This window comes from Lynx rufus, unplaced genomic scaffold (genome assembly GCF_022079265.1).
Source record: "Lynx rufus isolate CCGP_SWC_20201006 ecotype Redwood Valley unplaced genomic scaffold, mLynRuf1.p SCAF_10, whole genome shotgun sequence".
NCBI lineage: Eukaryota > Metazoa > Chordata > Mammalia > Carnivora > Felidae > Lynx > Lynx rufus.
In genome coordinates, this window is record NW_025814824.1 from 14,328,358 (window position 1) to 14,334,357 (window position 6,000).

The following is a 6,000-nucleotide window of genomic DNA, read 5'->3' on the forward strand; positions in this document are numbered from 1 at the left end:
CTCTTGATTTCAGCTCAGCATGGATCCTGCTTAGGCTTCTCTCTCTCTCTCTCTCTCTCTCTCTCAAAAAAAATTAATTAATTAAAAAAAAAGTAAGGACATGAGATACCACCAGCTAGATATCAAGATTTATTTGAAAACTCTCCTACATACAACTATGTGGCATTGGTGCAAAGATTTAAAAACTGACCAGTGAAACAGAAACTAGCCTACACATATATCAAAACATGATATATGGAAGAGGTTGCATTGCAGATCAGTGGGGAAAGAATGTCTCTTTAAGAAATGCTCCCAGAGCAATAGGTTATCCACATTGAAAAAACTGAAATCAAATCCCTACCTCACATCATATCCAAAACATCAATTCCAGATGAGTGAAAGGCCTACATGCAAAAGCCAAAACTTTAACACTATTTGAAGAAAACATAAAAAAATTATCTTTATGACAGCAGAGCACTAAATGATTTCTTAAGCAAGAAACAAAATATACTACTAATAAAAGATAAGAATGATATATTTGACTATGTTAAAATTAAGAATTTTTGAATGAAAAGGTATTATAAAGAGTAAAAAGACAAGGTGAAAACTTAGAGAAGACATTGGAACACACACAGCAAAAGATTGATGGCTGGAGTATATAAAGAGTTTTTAAAAAAAATAAACGACCAACAAAACATACATACATATTCTATTATATCCCTATATGTTATTATATCTATATCTATTAAATTCTGTTCTAATATAGAATTGGGCAAAATAGGTGAGCAGGTATTCTGAAAGAGGAACTGAATAATTAACGAGAATATGAAAACATGCTCAATCTCATTATTGATCATGGAAATACAAGTTAAAACACCAATGAGATCCCATGTCACACCTTCTAGCTTAGCAAAAATTAAAAAGTTGTAAAAAGTTGGTCTATTCTGTTGGGCAGAAACTCTCGTTGGTAGTAGTGGAATTTGGTGCCAGCATTGGATCATAATATGCCATTATCTAGTAAATATCAACTTGCACACACCCTGTGACTTAGCAATTCTCTTCCCAGGAGTAGACTTGGGGGTCCAGAGAATGTGTCAGACTGTGGATAGCAGACATGTACAGGAATGTTCACAGAAGCAAGGTTTGTGATGACAAGTAACTAGAAACAAACCACACATGTCATTAGGAACATACACAAATAAAAGATGTAGCTATGGGATCGAATGCTGGAAAACCATAAATATCAATGATTTATAGCTGCTCACATAAGCATGGAGAACTCTCTAAGACTTAACATTAAGGGAAGAAAAAAGTGTGGCTTCAGTTAATGCATTCAAGTTCTTTAAAGTTTACATTTTAGTTTTATAAAGTTTACAAACAAGCTAAAGGACATTTTCCATTTCATAAACTGGGCAATGGGCAGGACCGTGACTTGTCTCAGCTGCAAATCTAAGGGGTCCCCTAATCAAGACAAATCCTATTTTAATGCTATATTTAAAAAAATCAAATTGGCAAACCACAGTCCTCAGGCTAGATGCCTGTTTTTTAAAATATAAGTATATTGGAACCAAGGCTGGGATTACAATGAGCCAACTGAGGCAGTGTTATAAAACTACAGGATCAGATCCTGCTATTTATTTATTTATTTAAGAGACAGAGAGAGAGACAGAGAGGAGAAGGGAGTGGCCGAGGGAGAGAGAGAGAGAGAGCGCGCGCATTCTAAGCAGTTTCCATGCTCAGCATGGAGCCCAACTTGGGGCTCAATCCCACAACTCTAGGATCACAACCTGAGTGGAAATCAAGAGTCAGATGCTCAACCAACTGAGTCTCCAAGGAGCCCTGGTCAGATCCTGTCTTTATTTAAAATTTTCATGTTTGGTTTGCTATGGATATTTTCACATTAATTTTGATTTTTATCTAAGATTTTTTAAAAAGTTTCTTTATCTATTTTGAGAGATAGAGAGAGTGCAAGTGGGGGAGGTGCAGAGAGAGAGAAAATCTCAAGCAGGCTCCATGCTGTAGGTGCAGAGCCCAACACGGGGCTTAAACTCACGGACTGTGAGATCATGCACTGAGTCGAAATCCAGAGTCGGATGCTTAACCGCCTGAGCCACCCAGGTGCCCCTTAATTTTGATTTTTAAATATTGTATTAAAATATTATTTATCCTAAGTATTCGTGTTTTTGTTGGTGCCCCTTAAATTTTGCACCCACAGCAAATGCCTCACTTGCCCCACCGTAGTCCTGGTCCTTGTTGGTTTTACTCTTATGCTTCATAACCTGCAAAAATGTTATATGCATTCTTTTGAATTTATCTAGTATTTCAAAATTTTTAAATTAAGTAAAACATGAGACATAAAGAAGAAAAGAGAGCTAGGGAAAGGATTGAGTGGTTTCTTAAAATTTCAGTAATCTGGAAGAGGAGCTGTTGCAAGTTAAAGGGAGCAAGAAGGAGAAGCAAGCAAAGTAGGAGGAAAAACAGACTGGCAATTTCCAGGAGTGGAAATAATTTGGAACTCTATCGGTCAAGGCAACTGCTGCTATAAATAACTAGAAAATCACCTGTTAAATATGCACCTTTCAATCATCTAGACCTTGATTTTGAAAATCTTGCTTAATTATAACCAACTGCAAGAAGAAAATAGAGTGTGCATTCATGCACATGAAACATAAATTATAATGTAAAATTACGAAAAGCTAGCTTTTGAACAATCAAAGGTTTTTAGCATTTTGCGTCTTTGAGATAGCATGCTAGAGTTCATGGGAGAGGCTGCTGCACCTGCCCCTCCATCCCCCACCAGCTTACTGCTGGCCGGTGTGTTCTTACTACCCTCAAGTTTCAGCTCAAGTACTGGTTATTCCTAGACAACTTCCTTGAGGTCAGTTTCTCTTCTGTTTTTCACAAATTCAGAAATTCTTCTGTTTTCCATAATTGGCCTCTAGAACAGTGTAGACAAAAATATTTTGAGGCATGCTTTGGACAGGAGAAAGGGCCAAATTAGAAGTAAGGAGAATAGATACAGGATCTCAGATGACTTAAGACAATGGGGTAAGCTGAGATCCTCTGGAGGAAGAACTTGTGTTATTTCTAAGCTTGTTAGAGCAGAAGTGTTTGAGAATATGAACCAATACTTGGAATTTGAAAGTATGAGAGGGAATCTGGTTATGTATAGTTCTGAGGACTGTATTCAGATGCTGGACAAATCAAGTCCTCCTCCCTTCCTTCCTTCCTTCCTTCCTTCCTTCCTTCCTTCCTCCCTTTCTCCCTTCCTCCCTTCCTCCTTCCCTTCCTTCCTTCCTTCCTTCCTTCCTTCCTTCCTTCCTTCCTTCCTTCCTCTGCCTCTCCCTTTTGCCCTTTCTCCATCCCTCCCTCCCTCCCTCCCCTTATCTTCAACACTTATTAAATATCTGCTATATGCCAAGTGTTGATTTAGACACAGAGGCTTCTGAGATTAAGATGCCAGATATGACAGCTTAGGGGTACTCTCATATTTTGTTGATTCCAGTTTGTGCATTATTTTTTTCACGTTGCATCATCTATGAAATTGGACTATATCTTATAAGCATGTTCTAGTTTGATAGCGTCTTACTTTATTACATCTTTCAGTTTGAAAGTGACTTCGATTTGATAAAATACTGTCGAAGCTCTATCTGTGTCAATTTTACCTGACAGCTAGATGTGGGTATACAGCCTCCTACAGGGCTTCTTCTTAGAATCCCAAATAGGGTGATAGGGAACAAGCTTCCCGCTCTTCATGATTGCCTCAGTTCACATCCCTCCATCCCTTTAAATGAACAAATTTTGGAGAGGTGAACTTCTGACCATGTCTTTCTCTTTTCTCTTTCTTGTCCTGCATCTTCCAACCTAAACCAAGGAAGAAAAAAATATATGTGGACTTTTTCTTCTTTTATGTCATATTATCCTTAACCAAATATAAGATCCATTGTTAAACTCTAATGGTATGATGAGTATCTTCTGTAGTCTGTGGGAGGGACTCTATACGCTGACTCATAGGAATTGATTCTTGACGTGTTTAGTGGGAACCACAGGAATTTAGCAAAACTCATTTAACAGCTGTCTTCTGTCCTGAGTTTGTAAGTCTCACAAGGGTGAAAGATTGTAAGAAACATGAGCTAAGGTGGGAAGGAGGGAGGATTAAAATGTGCCAGTTGAATGGATATGGTCCCTTTTGAAATGATTTTCTTTCTCTTTCTTTTTTGGTCTTTTTGCTTGCTGAGAACAATATTAACTACTGCAAACTTCAACAGACATACATACAGATTTTGCCTAACTGTGGTCCTGACTGCTTTTTTGAGGCAAAAAAAAAGTCTTAATTGTATTAAGAAAATGTCTTAGTCTTAGTTTAGAGTTTTTATCAGAAAATGATGTTGCTTTATACACACGCCTTTGATTGATATATCAAATCTATCAAAATTATCATGGGATTTTTTTCTTTGATATATTAATACAATACTATATATTTTCTAAGAGTGAATAATCCTTGCATTACTGAAATAAACATTGCTGTATTGTATTATTTTATTTTAGTATGCATTCAATTTTCTGGTATTTTATTTTTGCTTTTTTCCATCTATGTTTAGAGAAATAACCTACATGGTGTGTGTGTGTGTGTGTGTGTGTGTGTGTGTGTGTGTGTGTTTGCTATTTTAGTCAGGTTTGCTATCAACATTATGGGAGTTCTTAATATAAATTGGGAAGCTTTACATGTTTTTTTTTAAGATGCTGTGAAATTTGAAATTCATGCTCTGCCTCTTACAAGATGTATAACTTTGGGCAAGTTGCTTTACTTGTTTTTAAGTTTCTTTTGTAAAAATTAAATACTCAAGTTTTTCCCATGTTCAAAGTAATTTTTATAATTTATAATTATTTATTTTATATGTATATTTATACTTTATATCTTCCTCTATGAATTTCAAATATATCACCAAATATATACAAAGGATTTTGAAGTTATAATGTATGTCAAATCTGTGGTAAAGTTTGCATATATATTTTGCAAATCTGATTGCTAATTTTGTACCTTGTACTTTTAAAAAATATTTTGTTTTTTAGTCTTTGTAGTAGTTTGTAGTAGTTGTCTGTCTTTTTATAACCTAGACCCTAGGTTAATTTATCAAATATTTCCAGATTCTCCAGTGTTACTGTTACATTTTTATCTCTTTAAAAAAAATTTTTTTAAGTTTTTTTTCATTTTTGAGAGAGAGAGTGGGGGAGGGGCAGAGAGAGGAAGACACAGAATCCGAAACAGGCTCCAGGCTCTGAGCTGTCAGCACAGAGCCCGACAAGAGGCTCAAACTCATCAACCACGAGATCATGACCTGAGCCAAAGTTGGATGCCACCAAGGTGCCCCTACATTTTTATCTCTTAAACTGACAAAGTCAGTTAAATTTAATGTATTAAATGCATATTCAATCTCCTGGATTTATTCTCCACAGCTCTTAGCCTTTCTTTTACCCTTTTTATTTATTTATCATTTTTCTCCAAGTTCTGGGAGGATTGTTTAGGGCCTGGGTTCTAATTCACTGATTTGTCACTTGACGACCAGGTTTTCTATTTTTTCAATGTCAGCTCTTCTCCTGTTTCATTACTGCTTATTCTGCGTCCAATATGCAAAATCCTCTTCAACTAATCAGAGAATTTCCAAAGTTTCATATAAGAACATCCAATCTCATTACTCAGATCATCATTCAGATTGGTGCCTTTTTTTTTGACTTGCACTCTTTTCCTATTTTTCCTTATTTGCTAAATGAGAGAAGGAGGACTGAGTTGATCCAGTGTTGGTTGTTTAAGGTCTTTTAGAGATCATGGGGATTTGAAGTTTCAGATCAAGTGAGCCTGAGCTTAGCTGGGACAGTAGCATATTCTTCTGCCGGAAGAGTTGTCTTTATGCAGAGAAAATAGTGGTAGCCTCTTTCTGCTTTTTCTAGCATGGCCATCCATGTTCAGTGCAAGATACTTGGAAGTATCCCAAGATTCCTGCTCTTTGTGGCTCTGGCGTA